The 17,188-nt window shown below is 38.7% G+C and overlaps 1 protein-coding gene across 23 annotated transcripts in view; it reads right to left on the bottom strand.

Annotated features, from left to right (window-relative positions):
- Positions 1-17,188, bottom strand: part of LOC135215277 (uncharacterized) — a 524,407-nt gene that overhangs the window by 230,202 nt on the left and 277,017 nt on the right. For 21 of the 23 annotated variants that reach the window (XR_010314640.1, XR_010314645.1, XR_010314642.1 and 18 more), the window contains one exon: positions 15,313-15,471. The exons of the other annotated variants lie outside the window; for them this stretch is intronic. The gene's annotated coding sequence lies outside the window, so the exon portion shown is untranslated. The remainder of the gene's footprint in view (positions 1-15,312; positions 15,472-17,188) is intronic. 23 annotated transcript variants of the gene reach the window in all.

The raw sequence follows: 17,188 nt of genomic DNA, 5'->3' as shown, positions 1-17,188 counted from the left end.
GTGTTTATTAATTTCCACTGTGATGAGGTTAATTAATATCTTTTTTAAAAATTGTTCTCCTGGTGTAGTTGGAGTCTCTCTGGATTGATTGAATTTTCAATATTTACTTTTTTCCCTTAGGTGCGGGTTCTTCTAGAATTCTTTTCTTTTTCCAGTTCGATTATACTCATTATTTAATTCTTCTTTCTATTGGAAGTTCTTTTCCATGGATGAACTGAATCATCTATGTTAGTGGTGTATTGGTTTGTTGTAATATCACTTTTATTTTGGATTTCAGTATTATTGGTTATGAAATCCAGTTTTCCATGTTATACTATCTTGTTTGTCATTGTGCTGTTTGATGTCTTGATTTTTTAGTCACATTTGAAAAGGTGGGGGTTTTTGGATGGATTGTTAACGCCTCTTACTTTTAGCTCAAGTCTGGCTTCCATGACTGTCATTCATGTCCTATTTATTAACAACTGAAGTTTCTGTGTTTTATGGGTAAAATGAACACTCCTTAGATTTTGCGTGATGGGCTAGTCCACAATTAATACATTTTGATTGATACAGTTCCAATTAGTGGTATGGTCATCTGATGCACAGACTGCACCATAGCCTTATTACGGCATTCTTTTGTATGTGTGTCCATACCTTGAGGCACTGTGTACATTGTAGTGGTTAGAACAAAAGGACGAACTCTCTATTTTGTCCAAGAATTTTTATTTTTAAATGGTAGGTCTTGGCCTGTAAATTTTTATTTTGGAATGTGATATTTTTTACTTTTATCTTCCTACTTGAAAATAGAGTGTATTTCTAAATCGTGGATTGTTATATCTCAATTTAGGGAGTCAGCCAAATAGTGTTTTGAGAAGCTCCTGCTCGCTATTGGGTAGGATGACTGTACCCTGTACATAAATTCAATGTTCCGTGGCTTGTAATTATTACCTTTATATTATTTATTTCTGTTATACTTAAAAAGGCAGTGGACTGCTTTTTATTGGTTACTTGGATAAGACCCTCATGTCCTTGATGTGTCTGCATTCCATGTCTTGTGTTGGATTATATGTTAAGTAATTTTGTTTTCTAGCATCGCTGCTGAGATTTTGTTGTCAGCTTTGAGGACTAGAAATCTTGGACCAGTTATCTGGTCCAAAGAGGTCATCAAAATGTACCAATGTGGGATTAAGTCGGTAATTTTTGTTTCTTTTTGGTCCTTGTTTTATGTATGCTTGCTTGTCTATTATGATATATTTTTCTGTATTGCTGGGAGGATTATTTGTCTCTAATTCAGAATTATTGTTCATCATATATGGTTCCATTGTTACGATATTGGAGGGTTTCCATTTTATTTTTGGTTGTTTCTTTTTTATTTATGCACTCTATTTGGTTTTCTGGCTCTGCTGCTTTTACTTGGAACAGGGTTGTTCCTTTGTATCTTTTATAGTACTTTCACTACTTGTGGCAGTACCTAAGAGAAATTCGGGGAGTGAGTGACAATGAAGGTCATCAACTGTGCCGTATTTTGTTTTTTTCCATCATGGGGCCCAGGGGTACTCAAATCATTTATTTCACAGTTCATAAATTTTGTAAAAAAAAAAAAAAAAAAAAAAAAAAAAAAAAAAAAAAAAAAAAAAATTCTGAAAAGATATCATTGGCCCTTCGCGAAGTTAGGAAATCTTCTGCCAAAGGCACAAGTGAAAGGACTCCCAAATGTCCGCCATCCCTACCATACCCCAAAAAAAGGGGGGATGGCATAACATGATTAGTATGGCCCAACCAAGTGTAAGCAGAAGCCGCTTGCTAGGACTAAGAGTATTACGTAATACAATTATCCCCATCCAATAACACATTATGGGCAAACTGGATAGAATGGCCGAGAGTTCTATTCCTAGAACCAGGCCCCACCCCCCCCCTGGAATCCGTGGTCCAGCTCCACAGAATAGTTCCGCCTGAAAAACAGGTCCGAACATTGTCGGGTAGATGATGGATCTACCACAGTTCTCACTATTTAGCTTCGGATTTAACTCCACGTTAATCCATGATATGTTTTCTCCATTTATTTGCTTTCAAAAAAAAAATTTTGGAAACAAAAAAAATGGAAAAGTCCACATAAGTTTATTGAAAATATATAATGTCATATGGGACTCTTGGGTTCGAACCTGGGAAGAGATTCCTGAGGTTCGAGAGCCCCCTCACCACGTCAAGGTGGTCCCAAAATGAGGGGGAGAGGGGAAGACAACCACCATGAAATTTCTGAAGCCAAACCAAGTAAGAGACTCTGGGAAAACATATGGAACAATCTGGTATCACACAACAATCATGCAACATGGCTCCAGGAAGTCATGGAAGAAGAAACAGGGAGAATAAAACAAAGATTCACTGAGATCACGCAGACACAGTCAAAACACCAACTAAAGAAAATGGCCAACTAGAAAGCCCCACGGTCCCGATGATAAGTCCATATGGATACTGGCTCAAAAACTCAAGGCCCTACACATAACACCCCCCCCCCCCCCGCCCCCCCCCCCCCCCCCCCCCCCCCCCCCCCCCCCCCCCCCCCCCACCCCCCCCCCCCAACAGAAAGGCTGCAGAAGGAAGTGTAGGGGCACAAAAGACCAGCTTCTGATAGACAAAATGGTAATGAAGAACAGTAGAAGGAAAACCAACCTAAGCATGGGCATGGACTGACTATAAGAAAGCCCTCGACATGATACCACACACATGGCTAATAGAATGCCTGAAAATATAAGGGGCAGAGGAAAATACCATCAGCTTCCACAAAAATACAACGCACAACTTTACAAGCTCTGGAATAAGACTAGCAGAGGTTAATATCAGAAGAGGGATCTTACAAGGTGACTCACTGTCCCCACTACTCTTCGTAGTAGCCATGATTCCCATGACAAAAGAACTGCAGAAGATGGATGCTGGGTGCTAACTCGAGAAAAGAGGCAACAGAATTAACCATCTGATGTTCATGGACGACATCAAGCTGTATGGTAAGAGCATCAAGGAAATAGATACCCTAATCCAGTGCAAGGATTATATCTGGGGACATCAGGATGGAGTTTGGAATAAAAAAATATGCCTTAGTCAACATACAAAAGGGCAAAGTAACAAGGACTGAAGGGATAAAGCTACCAGATGGGAGCAACATCAAACACATAGATGAGACGGGATACAAATACCTGGGAATAATGGAAGGAGGGGATATAAAACACTAAGAGATGAAGGACACAATCAGGAAAGAATATATGCAGAGAATCAAGGCGATACTCAAGTCAAAACTTAACGCCGGAAATAGGATAAAAGCCATAAACACATGGGCAGTGCCAGTAATCAGATGCAGCGCAGGAATAGTGGAATGCATGAATGCATGAATGCAGAACTCTGCAGCATAGACCACAAAACTAGGAAACATATGATAAGGAGGAGTTATGGAGTTCCATTTGACAACATGAGAGAGAGAGAGAGAGAGAGAGAGAGAGAGAGAGAGAGAGAGAGAGAGAGAGAGAGAGAGAGAGAGAGAGAGAGAGAGAGAGAGAGAGAGTGTAGTTGCTGTATGGATAGTTAGCGATTTAGAGTTCTGGGTCGTCTGTTGGTGCTGTTGGAGTTTGGAGTTGTTAAGAGTTCTGTGTTTCAGGGAGTATTTGGTCTTTAGTCAGTCTTTGGTCATACCTGTGTTAGTCAGTGGTGTCGGCAGCAGTCTATTGAAGACATTGAACGTCAGTTAAGTTTTGTTTTGTTTGTTGATTTGTGTTAGTTATTGTTAAGTTGATGTTGTCTGCTTTGGAGTTGTTGTGCCTGTGTTGTTAGATTTGTTGTGCTTGTAAGTTTTGTTGAGTTATATGAGAGTTGTTATGGTGAGGGTTGTTGTTGGGGAGCTGTTGTAGTTCTTGTTGTTAGTAGGTGTGTGTGTGTTTGCTTGTTGTGTTGTTGGTTTTTTTTGTCTTGTTGGTGATTGTTTTGTGCAATGGTCTTGGGTTGTGTGGTTGTGTTCTTTTTTGTGTGTTGTTGAGTTGTGGTTGTGTTCCTTGTTGGTTTGCTGTGTTGTTGAGTGAGGTCCTTGGGTGTTGTGTACTGTTGAGTTGTGGGGTTGTGGCCTAGGGTGTTGGTGTTGTCTTGTTGTTGTCTTTGGTTGTAGTGGTATCTGCAGTTGGGCGAGTACATGTGTTTGTTTTTTTGTTCTTGTGTAGTTGGTATCTGCAGTGGGCGAGTACATGGTTGGTTTTTTGTTCTTGTGTGGGTAGGTCAATTGTCCTGCGTGTATTCTGTAGTGTAAAGAGGAAAGTGTGACTGAAGGTGAGATTGGTAGCTGGACTGAGGGGGATTTGCCCGCTTGTTTTTTAAGCTTGTGATCCCGCCACAATGACAATACACAAAGCACTACACTTAAGAGCAAATACGGACAGACTATATATAACACGAAAGGAAGGAGGGAGAGGACTACTAAGTATAGAGGACTGCGTCAACATCAAGCAGAAAAGAGCACTGGGGCAATATCTGAAAACCAGTGAAGACGAGTGGCTCAAGAGTGCATAGGAAGAAGAGCTGATAAAAAGTAGATGAAGAGCCAGAAATATACAGACAGGAAAATGACAATCAGAACAGAGGACTGGTGCAACAAACCAATGTACGGACAATACATGAGACAGACTAAAGAACTAGCCAGCGATGATACATGGCAATGGCTATAGAGAGGAGAGCTCAAGAAGGAAACTGGAGAAATGATAACAGCGGCACAATACCAGGCCCTAAGAACCAGATAGTATGTTCAAAGAACAATAGATGGAAATAACATCTCTCCCATATGTAGGAAGTGCAATACGAAAAATGAAACCATAAACCACATAGCAAGCGAATGTCTGGCACTTGCATAGAACCAGTACAAAAAGAGGCATGATTCATTGGATAAAGCCCTCCACTGGAGCCTGTGCAAGAAACATCAGCTACCTTGCAGTAATAAGTGGTACGAACACCAAACTGAAAGTGATGGAAAATGATCAGGCAAAGATCCTCAGGGACTATGGTATCAGATCAGATAGAGTGATACATGCAAATAGACCAGACGTGATGTTGATTGACAAAATCAAGAAGAAAGTATCACTCATTGATGTTGCAATACCATGGGACACCAGAGTTGAAGGAGAAAGAGGGACAAAATGGATAAGTATCAAGGACCTGAAATAGAAATAAGGATATGGGATATGCCAGTGGAAATCGTACCCATAATCATAGGAAAACTAGGCATGATCCCAAGATCCCTGAAAAGGAATCTAGAAAACTAGAGGATGAAGTAGCTCCAGGACTCATGCAGAAGTGTGTGATTCTAGAAACGGCGCACATAGTAAGAAAAGTGATGGACTCCTAAGGAGGCAGGATACAACCCGGAACCCCACACTATAAATACCACCAAGTCGAAACGGAGGACTGTGATGGACAAAAAAAAAAAAAAAAAAAAAAAAAAAATAATAATAATAATAATAACTGAGGATTTATTTTGATTATTCTGCCATATCCTAAGTCTACCTTAAGTCAATTATTTCTTGATAGAGTGGTTGACTGATATCTGTAACCCTATTTTTCCCAGCTGATCTACTGAGGCAAAAGCTTTCAGTGAATCAAGATTACATTGTGCTAATAGTGCGCTAAAATTAATGGTGCTACATGGATAGCAAGTACATTTGGAAAACCCTGAACAGTGTTCATGCAACACCAAAATCTGGAGGTGAATTAAAGGTGATTTGGTCTATGAAAATTTAGCTACCAAGCCAAGCACTGAAGAGGCACTTTCAGCCATTCAGTGCTTCAGACAGTGAAAAGAAGGAACTGGAGAGTTTGGAGAGCAAGATGGAAGAGGGAACAGAGGGAAGGTAAAATGCTTTAAAACAAAAAAAGTGGTTGTAGCAGCAGCAGGAGCAGCTGGGGACCTCAGGGATGCCTCATACACCCTTGAATAATGCCCAAGTGCCCCATGTGAGTGCCCAAGAGGTCAACCACATAGTACCTGGACCTAATCAAGTGGAACACTTGTCAATTTGACATAGTATCCTATTTATAAACGCTTACATTTTATGGTCTACTGGAAATACCTGTAATTCTAGACACAATCATGCAATACTTGATGCATTTTTGGTAATCCACTACATATACAAATAAGCTTGCTGGCATCTGTAAAACTTAGAACTGTGAAAATGAGTAACAAATGATTGCATCAAAAGTATACAACCATAAAGTCAGTTGGAAATAAAGATGCTCTCTACTTCTGTCAAATTACTTAATACTACATTCTTCCAATTTCTGATAACAATGTTTGTTCTTCCTTCCTGCTCATTATTTCTATACGTCAAATTCCCCTTAACATTCACTATTATGTAGAGAGGTTTCTTACGAGACAAGGTCACTGACAACAGGAGGAGGAGGAGGAGGAGGAGGAGGAGGAGGAGGAGGAGGAGGAGGAGGAGGAGGAGGAGGAGGAGGAGGAGGAGGAGGAGGAGGAGGGAGGAGGAGGAGGAGGAGAGGAGGCGGCATTTTGAGGTTACTCACTGAAATGACTTTCAAAATGAATTGTTTTTCAATTTTAGAAATTAATATTATATAGGAAAACTAAAATACCCCAACTTCAGATGTTTCTGCAGTTATCTGCTAAATAGTTATGATTCTTTTTTTATATGCTGCCATTTCAAAAGTGATACTTTTCAACAAATCTCTGAAGTTCGAATGGTATGTGTCACATACAGGTTGGTTTAGGCCAGAAACTGTGTGATATTACTGTAGTACTGTTAGTTATGAGATACTTTGCAAATATTTCTTTCAAGTGCAGGATTGCAATGTAGGATCATTGTTTACTAAAGACTCTGTTACTTATCAGAAACCTAGATAATACTGCAGCGCAGGGTATAAAGAAGGGACTTGGTTACTTAACAGACTTTGCTACTTGTCAAAATCTAGACAACATTCAAGTGCAGCCTATAATAAGTATAGGTCTTCTTGACTTGCATACTGAGAAGGGAAGGAAAAATATAAATTTTCATAATAAAAATTATTATTTGGATACTTACCTACTGTTAAATTTAGCTATATCTCCCCGCCGATTAGGAGAGTCTGCATTCAAACAAACAAAAATCGAATGGCTGCCTGGATGACTCTAGTTTACCTGTTCTCCACCAGGTGTGTTTCAGTTGTTTTAGCTCTTGTCAGAATTCTCCTGACAGCCCACAATAAGTTGTGGAGAGGCTGGGTGGGTCTACTTTCCACAGTAGTTGAGTATCCAAATAATAAATTTTATTATGAAAATTTATATCATTTGATATGAATCTTACCTACTGTTAAAGTTAGCTGATTCCCACATTAAGAGGAAGATGGTGGGTAGTGCAGCTAGACAAAATTCCACTCAGCCATTCGAGCTAAAGGTTTCTTATACGAAAAAAAAACCCCCCAAAACATTCTCACCTGATCTGGAATCCTTGGTGGATTTTACTACCACCAGAAGCTGGATTCCATCAGGAGTACGGAATCTCATAGGTATGCAGCAAAGAGTAGCCTTGCGGAGAAAACCGCTTCGATTCAGCCAGCATGAAACGCAAGTGGTATGAGGGACCCCTGTGCCTATTTCCAAAAGCCCTATCAAACGACAGTCACTTAAAATGAATACCTTTACAATATAAAGGTACGCTCCTATACAAAATTTGTACCTTCATGCTTCCCAAAATATCAAAACCCGAGGTTTTAAACAAAAGCGAACCTAAACCGAATTGCTCTGTTTTTGGTTCAGAAAAGACTACTACCCACTTACTAGTAGCGGATTAAGGGCTTTACTGTTTTCAAACGCAATTCTGTATACTTAAGGTAGTGATCAGGTAAAATCCAAATTGTACCTCTACTGTACCATATAAATCCTATTCCGGAGCAACAAATTGACTTAACACTAAATAAAGTAGCAACTGCTGTTCACATTATGAATGTTTACCTTCAAAAAAGGTAGAATATATGGAGCTAGTTCTCATGCCTATCCAATGCATGACAGAGGACCTTGTGTTCCTTGGCAAAGTTTCTAAAAAATCACAACAAAAAAGGTTCACTTTGCCTCTTCCAGGCTTAACCTTCACAAATACATTCTAGGTTTTCTAAAACTGCAAAACAAAAAGTTAACTTTGCCTTCAAGCTAAACCATTGGCAAAGACAACTAGGTTTTCTAAAACCACAAAACAAAAGGTTGATTTTTGCCTCTTCCAGGCTTAACCTTTGCCAACATCTGTGTTTCTTAAAACTACAAAACCAAAGGTTAACTTGCCTCTACCAGCATTTACCTTTGACAAAGATGTTCAAGGTTTCTAAAAGGATGATAAAAATGTTCTAGATTTAACCTTTAAATTTAAATCCCCCTACAGGATAGAGAAGTTTCCTCTTCTTCCCCACTAAGGGGTTACATTGGAATTCTTACAGGGCACTGTAAAAGAATACACCTAACCTTACTCACCCTCTAGCTCTGAGGCAGAAAAGCTAAAAAAAAATTAGCATTCCCTTTACACCAGCTTAAAGAAGGGGGTTGAGAAGAAATTTACTTATTAACAGCTGATAGTGCTAAATAAAAGGTTTTACAGTAAATTAACCCTCTTACGCCGAAGCGGTAAAAAAAAAATTGTCTCCCGTGTGCCGGAGGTGTTTCAGAGTGAGCACAGAGCGGAAAAAATATTTTTTTCAAAAAATCACAGCGCGCTTAGTTTTCAAGATTAAGAGTTCATTTTTGGCTCCTTTTTTTGTCATTGGCTGAAAGTTTAAGTAGTATGCAAAAACCATCAGAAATGAAAAAATATTATCATTATCATATATAAATAATATATATGATAGCGCAAAAAACAAAATTTCATATATAATTGTATTTAAATCGCGCTGTGCACAAAACGGTTAAAGGTAACAAGTTACTTTTTTTTTCGTTGTAATGTACACTAAATTGCGATCATTTTGGTACATAAAACATTTTTAAACGATAAAAGCAACACAGAGAAAATATTATCACAAAATAATGCATGAATTCGTAACGCGCGGACGTAAACAAATATTTTTTTTCAAAAATTCACCATAAATCTAAATATTGTCCTAGAGGACTTCCAATTTCTTTCAAAAATGAAGACAAATGATGAAATTACTATAATGTAAGAGGTATTAGCTGTCAATTGCAGTTTTCGACCATATCTGATGAGTTAAAGTTGACCGAATGTCGAAATTTTTTGATATATATATTTTTTATATGCAATTATTTCGGAAATAAGAAAAGATACAACCTTCAAATATTTTTATTTATTCTACCCAATGAAATTGCGCACATTTTCATATATAAAACTCTATGAAATCCTAACATGAAACGGAGCAAATATTCCAAGAATGGTACGTAACGCATTTCGGAGATTTGTGGCGGAGAATCCGCGCGCAGAGGGAAGGAAAGGATTTTTTGTTTAAATTCACCATAAATCTAAATATTTTTGCTAGAGACTACGAATTTGTTTCAAGATGAAGATAAATGACTGAATATTAATAGACTGTAAGAGTTTTAGCTTACAATTGCGTTTTTTCGACCATTTCGTAGAGTCAAAGTTGACCGAACGTGGTTTTTTTTTTTTTTTTTTTTTTGGTCTATTTATCACGATTTATATGCAAATATTTCAAAAATGAGAAAAGCTACAACCTTCAATTATGTCTAGTTGTATTCTACATGAAATTGCGCACATTTTCATATATAAAACTTTATGTAACGGCTAATTTAAAATGGTGCAAACATTACCACAATCGCACGTATGATTTTTTCGGAAAAGAGTTACGCGCGGACGTAAAGAAAATGTTATTTTTTTCATAAATTCACCATAAATCGAAGTATTGTGCTAGAGACTTCCAATTTGTTGTAAAATGAAGGTAAATGCTTGAATATTACTAGAATATCAGCGTTTTAGCTTACAATTGCGTATTTCGACCATTTCGGTAGAGTCAAAGTTGACCGAAGGTTGAAATTTTGGCAATTATCGTTATTTATATGAAAATATCTCAAAACTGATAAAAGCTACAACCATGGGTTGTTTTTAGTTGTATTGTGCATGAAATTACACATATTTCCATATATAAAACTTTATATAACGGCTAATTTTAAAATGGTGCAAACATTACCACAATGATTTTTTTCGGAAGAGTTACCGCACGGACATAAGGAAAAAGTTTTTTCATAAATTCACCATACATTGAAATATTGTGTTAGAGACTTCCAATTAGTTGCAAAATTAAGGTAAATGATTGAATATTACTAAAATAGAGTTTTAGCTTACAATTGCATTTTTCAACCATTTCGGTAGAGTCAACGTTGACCCGAAGGTTGTAAATTTTGGCAATTATCGTTTATTTATATGAAAAAAAAATATCTCAAAACTGATAAAAGCTACAATCATGAGTATTTTATTGTTGTATTCTACATAAAAATGCGCACATTTTCATATATAATACTTCATGAAACGGCTAATTTACAATGGTACAAAAATTATGTCAAAGTGACAAAATAATTTCCGAAATGTGTCACAGATACTTTTTAGTGCGGCAAGAAAGAAATTCACGCTTGCGTGCGTGCGTAACAATTGTAAACAAAACAACACCTTGATCCGTGAACTCCCATCATCCCCCAAGGCGCGTGATTCAAAAGTTTTAGGCTGGTAGGCCTATAAGTATTTTTCTGCGAATTTTAAAAAAAACTTTTGTAAGTCGACGTAAAATACGTCCAGTCGGCACACGGGAGACAAAAAATGTCGACGTAAAATACGTCCAGTCGGCGTAAGAGGGTTAAGATGCAGTTTAGACCTGCATCTAAACTCCAGAGAGAGACTGATATAGAGATCAAGGGGCTTCAATCTCAACACCTTACAGCGCTGGTCCTCAGCAAGATCTAAAAGTACTTGATGCAATACCGAGGAAAGTACGTATGGAACGATAACTTTGGAAGTAGACAGTGAAGTCTTATCTCCTCTAAACAGAAGACACTGACATCTACAAGGTTCCAGGTACTGAAAATTCCTCTAGAATGGCACCCTCAGCAATACACAGACCACTGCTTCTGACCCCAGGCCATGGCAGTTTTAAATTAAGGACAGATCCTTTGATAACTTGAAAATCTTATTATTGGGAGGGGACATTCTAACATCTCCAAGCAGTTAAGGAGATGCCTAAGTTAATGGAAGTGTATGGAATTGTGTAGTAGAGTTGATTTCTTCTCAACGGAAGAATGAGACATCTACCAAGAGCATTGGAAATTCTGAAAATCATTTGCCCTGAGGCTACAAGGGCTCTACAGGAGACACTGGGCAATTCTTGAACTTGAAATTGCTCAATAGTATTCAGAGTAGATACGAGGGGCAGGCCTATGAGTCTGAATTAGGCCAAATTTAAGGAGACATCCACTGCTCAAGCCTGAGGTCAACAAAGAAGAGAAATCATTCAGATGTCCCTGTTCATCTACATGCTAGGAGGTCTAAATGAGTGCTCCTTAAATCCACACCAAGTGCCCAACTTACGGATGTAAATGGCCCCCACCCCCGGCCCCTTTAGGCAGTTGCTCTTCCTGAATCCCCAATTGCTAAAACACTGTCCTTCCACAGATTGAATGATCAAACCAATATGTTGTTTCATTTCACTCAAAGCAGCAAACTTCACACAAAGACTTTGTTTCTGACCGGGAATAAACCTGCTAAGCATCCTGATGTCTTTCCACTGCCCTGACATCTAAAAAGTTTTACCAGGTGTAGTGTTGACCATTCTATGTTGCATGAAAGTGTAATGACACTAGTTAAACTCTGTTGCATGACAGAGGGAAAAGACCAAAACTTGGACTTGGGTTTTAAGAACAAAATGGACGATTCCTGGTTACAGAGTCCCTCCTACAGTCCTGGAGCCAAAGTTGGTTCTGGATTACTTACAAATTAAATGAATTTTATTTGTAATTCTTACGCTGAAAATGTACATTAATTGAGTAGGATTATCTGAAAATATCCCCAGTGAGGCCATGTTTCCTAATAAGGAAAAGCCCTAAATTATTCAAGCAGCACATGCCTATTCATCTTTGACTGACAAGCATGCATAATTAAGTATCGTCCCCACATCACAAGATACGAATGGGGATATAGAGAATTAAAAATATAATGCATAGAAATTGGGCCAGAAGAAGACAGGTCCTTGGCCTTTGGAATACTGTTGACAGAGTTGGCCAGCTTGAATCACTGATCCAGTAGAAGTGTCTTGCTCCTAAAGTTGACACCATCCACCAATGGGCAACAAGTCCCTGACATAACTTATAGAGGGCTGCACACTAACCCAAACAAAGTGCACAGAACGGCAATACCTTCTTGTAAAAACATCTTGAAGGAACTTGCATGACTGTGGATGTATTGGTACATAAGTGAAATATATTCTGCATGTGTACCACAAACCTCACCATTCTTTGGAAAGGCACTAAAACCATGCTAGAAAACCAACAAGTATGTGGGCAGACACTTCCTGTTATTCAGTCTCCAAACGTCCAAGAATATCTCCAATTACTTATGGAGTTCGTCCTAAAGAATTACCCTTGGACCATCATTTCCTCTATATACAATCTCCTACTAAAAAGAAATTTGCGAGAGATTTCTGCTGATGACAAAGGAAGCTATACGAGGGAGATTAAACCAGTGGAGAACAACCAAAAAAGAATCACAACTGCCCTTCACCGTCTCCACCTTGTAACATACTGGTCCTAAGTCTCTCCATGCATGTTAGGAGGTTACAACTGTCCGTATCCCATACCTGAGTCTGCACTTATCCCCGAAAGGTGTAAAATATGACTACCAATAGATAATCCCTTATCGTCTTAAACCGAACTGCATAATCAGACAGGAAGCGAAAGTGTTCTCACTTCTTCCAAACCGAGTGAGTATAAGCATGACATTACCCTGCAGCATCAGAAATGAGTTACTTGTTTTAGTTACATGTTTCCTCACTAAAAACTCCCGCTGGCAACAAACCCTAAAGCTGGCTTCACAAGCTCGCTGGGTTGGTGTCTCCACCTCTCTAAGCAGTCGCAGAGACAAGACACCATAGCTAAATGGTAATAACTCAAGCTAGACAAACTCCATCAGCATGTCTGTCAGTCTTGTTTTCATTTCCCAACAGGAAAGAGAAAGAAAGCAAACCTCCTACTAAAGCTCTCTGCAACTTCAAGACAAGGCGACATGCCAAGGCAGACCCAAAGGGAGATTTGTGCGTCCAAGGAGAAAAGTTATGAAATACTCTCTAATTGGAGAAAATGTTGATTCTCTTCTCCAATATTTAGAGGGCGCCCAAATACGCTAAGACAATCAAGACATATTCTCTATGTGGGCTCTTTCCTCAACAAAATGAGGATACAGCAAGGCATAGTGTTGCAACAAACGCTGACCAGCCCAAATGATTTCCTCCAACTCCATTCAAACTCTTCTTCCATCATCCATCAGCGGACAATGGGAGGAGACAGCTGCCGACAGGAGGTAAACAAAAGAGCTTAAAGGATTGCTCTTTCTCCGCAACCCTTGGCGACAAAAAAGCGACAATTGTTGATTAAGAGGTGACAGCAGCTGAGTACTGTATTGCATCCACCACGATTCAATGAGAGGAAGACAGTTTTAAGCGACTCAGGACTCGGCCAAGTCCACACGAGTCAACTGCATTCACATGAGTCAACAATGTCCGAAGTCTGCACAAGTTGACTGAGGGAAAGAGAACGAGGTGCCAGAAGTGGGAGGCAGTGGGAGAGGATTTACGACGACTTTCCCACCTCATCCGAAAGCAGACGTACATACTTGAAAGCATTCCTATATGAAACTAGGTGTTCAAGATGACACAATGTACCTATGGAGCGAGCATTAACGCTTACCTAAACGGTCCTTACGCGAACGCTTTAATGGTCCTAGGCAATCGCTTCAACGGTCCTTTGGCGAACGCTTTAAACGAGATTCAGACCATGAAAAGGGCGAAGTAGGTATTGGAGGACACAGAATCCCTTTGTCCCAAGAACCAACCTGGTTCCCTGGCAGCAGACACTACCAACTGTGCAGGGCAGTCCGAGGCTCAGGCTACGTACAGATGAGAGCACCAACACCTTACTTCTAACAGGGAACACGAAAAGAGCGCACACTAAGGAAGGACTCGGAACGTTCTCCTCACAAACTAAGTTCAACTTTTATTAAAACTAAAAATAGGTTTGATGTTCTAACTTCTCGTTACGCTTTTCCTGAACCGAATTGGGAGCAGAAGGCGGAGCTACAAAGTAAGTCAATACTAGCCTACTAAAATGCCTAGTCTGAGTAGGGATAGCCTGACAGGTTGTAGTCCCGACCTAACTAATTGCTTTCGCAATCTATTAGTTTCCTGTCTTACCTGTATCTGAAATATTCAGGCACAAATTTCTCAGAACAATTCCCTATATTCTTCACATCTAGTAGTTCCAAGATCACACTCTGTACCCTTGCAAGTACAAACTGAATGTTGATCAACTTCCAATTTCAAAACATATAGTTACACCAAAAACATTCCTACATAGCCTGATGTTATTAGTTTTGCTTCCGGTGGAAGATATCCTAGGAAAATGAAATTACAATACCGTAAACAGGTGTAAAACAGCCAAACTTTATAGAATACCAACAATTGCCTTACCGCAATGGCGGCAAGGAGAACTCTGACAAAAGCTAAAACATTCGAAACTCACCTGGTGGAGAACAGGTAAACTAGACAGTCGTCCGGGTAGCCATTCGATTTTTTGTTTGAATGCTGACTCGCCTAATCGGCAGGGTGATAGAGCTAAATTTAACAGTAGGTAAGATTCATCTCAAATAATTAATCTTATTAGTCAGTCTGCCCAATAATGTACTCCTGAAATTATGGTACATATGTATTTTGAAGCTTACTGGATTACTAACTGATTTTAAAACATGTACATTACCCTCACAAACTGTGACCACTGAGGGTTTATTCATATTAACTTTATTCGGATTATAAATCTGTATCCTGCAACATACAGAGCTGATACAAACTAATAAGACTTTTACATAAGGTCTGTCTACTACTACAATCTCAGCCACCCGATGGCTGATAATGCATTAAACTGACAAGACACTTCAGCAATAAATATCCTGAAATATACTGAACTACCCTTCAACACATTAAACTGACAAGAAATTTAATCAAACACTATATATCCTTAAACATGCAAAGCTACTTCACAGCTGCTCTTAAGCTACTGTGAAACACAAGCAAAAAATAAAGCATGCTGAGCCATATTAAATACTGCACCTAAGGGCTAACACTTCACTGATCAGTTCAATGCCTTGAGTCATGATGACAATACCAAATGAGAGCTTGAAAAATAAAATGGTCCTGAAGAAGTCTTCTGTGACCAAATCTTCTGGTGTTCCTTTGCATGTCCAAGATTCCACTTGCCAATCATAGTTTCTGAAAGAAGGAGAAACAAGTTGACTAAATCATTTAAGCTTCAAAATATTGCAACTTCCAACATATTGTAAGAAGGGCATCATGAACTATAATACCCAGACCACAAGCATCCAACACCTGGGTCCCTACCACCACTCAGGGGGGTCATTTGGGCCAGGTGCTTTAGTTGCAAGGCTGAATATCCGCAGCGTGGTCAGGGACATTTCACTAGACTCCTATTCAGAACAGGTGCAGGATGTTGAGATAATTCACACATTGGAATCCAATGCAAATTTCTCGAGGTTTCAGGATCTTGGAACATATTTCAGTCTGCTAAAGGACTACAATTGTACTATCTTGAGATATTTTCCTTATTTGGCCTCCCTTTAACATTTTGTGGCCAACTTCATCATCTGTCATACAATCTGGTAACATTTCTGAAGATCAACATCATCACCTCTGTGTGTGTGTGTGTGTGTGTGTGTGTGTGTGTGTGTGTGTGTGTGTGTGTGTGTGTGTGTGTGTCTCATTTCATTCATTCATCTCAGAATCCCATGGTTGCCTCCATCACTCTCAGAATAGTAGTCATTTACTGTGTTCACTAATTTGCTTTCTTATGGTACTCAAACACCAAACTATTTTACATAACTAGAAACGACCCATAATTCCTTGAGATGTGTCAGAGAAATTCCAACTAGCCTTATTACACAACTTGACGATTTCACATTTTTAAAGGTCTGGTAACCCACAATAAAACAGGATTAGTATGAATGTGATTTTTTTTTTTTTTAGGGTGTAGTGGATAAGAGTTTAAGGGGACCGTCCGCTATGGCGGATGACATGTCAACTTGAAAAAATAAAAAATCGAGTTATTACTTGTACAGTGGGGCATCGCTTATTCACGGATCAGTATTCACGGATCCAGTTAATCACGGGTTTTTTCTTGGACCGTTTCTCATGTTACATCACTGGTATGAATCACTGCATCACGGGTTTGTTGTGTTGCGTATGCGATGTTTTTCGGTAGGCTAACCCTCGGCCGTGGTCCGATAACTACCAACATTCATTTAAAGACTCATATAATGATATTAACTGACAATAAAGGTAATAAAACCATTCTCACCTAATATATTATTGTCCTATCTTCGAAATAAATAGCCTATTCAAGGTTTATGTATGACGTTCATTGGTAGGCTAAGCGTAGTTGCAGTGCGATAACCACCAAGTACACAAACATTCACATTATGATATTAACTGACAATAAAGGTAATAAAACCATTCTTACCATATATATTATAGTCATATCTTCATAATAAATAGCCTATTCAAAGAATAATTCCACATCATTTCACTCAACTTATCGTCGGAGTGGCCAGCCACAAAATGTAAGCATATGCCTTTACATATGAAAATGGTTTATGTATACGGTTGCGTTCAAAGCGACATTTTTTGTTTGATAAACTTTAGAAATTTTAATAGTAGTGGTAGTATAATTACAGTAGTAATAACATTAAGGCTAAAATAATTCGAACTTCATTATTATTTTGGCAGTATTCGTTATATAACTTCTCTGAACAATGAAGTCATACAAACGCTATTTGTCATAGATTATCGTAAGTATTGCTGTGTTGTTATTGGCGACGAAGCGTAAACGAAATACATAAAAGCATTTTTACCTTATATATTATCGTCATATCTTCATAATAAAAAGGCTATTCGTGGAGTAATTCCATATCAG

This window comes from Macrobrachium nipponense, chromosome 5 (genome assembly GCF_015104395.2).
Source record: "Macrobrachium nipponense isolate FS-2020 chromosome 5, ASM1510439v2, whole genome shotgun sequence".
In the NCBI taxonomy this organism is placed as follows: Eukaryota; Metazoa; Arthropoda; class Malacostraca; order Decapoda; family Palaemonidae; genus Macrobrachium; species Macrobrachium nipponense.
The sequence above is the reverse complement of the archived record's forward strand: the minus strand, read 5'-3'. Positions and strand labels throughout refer to the sequence as shown.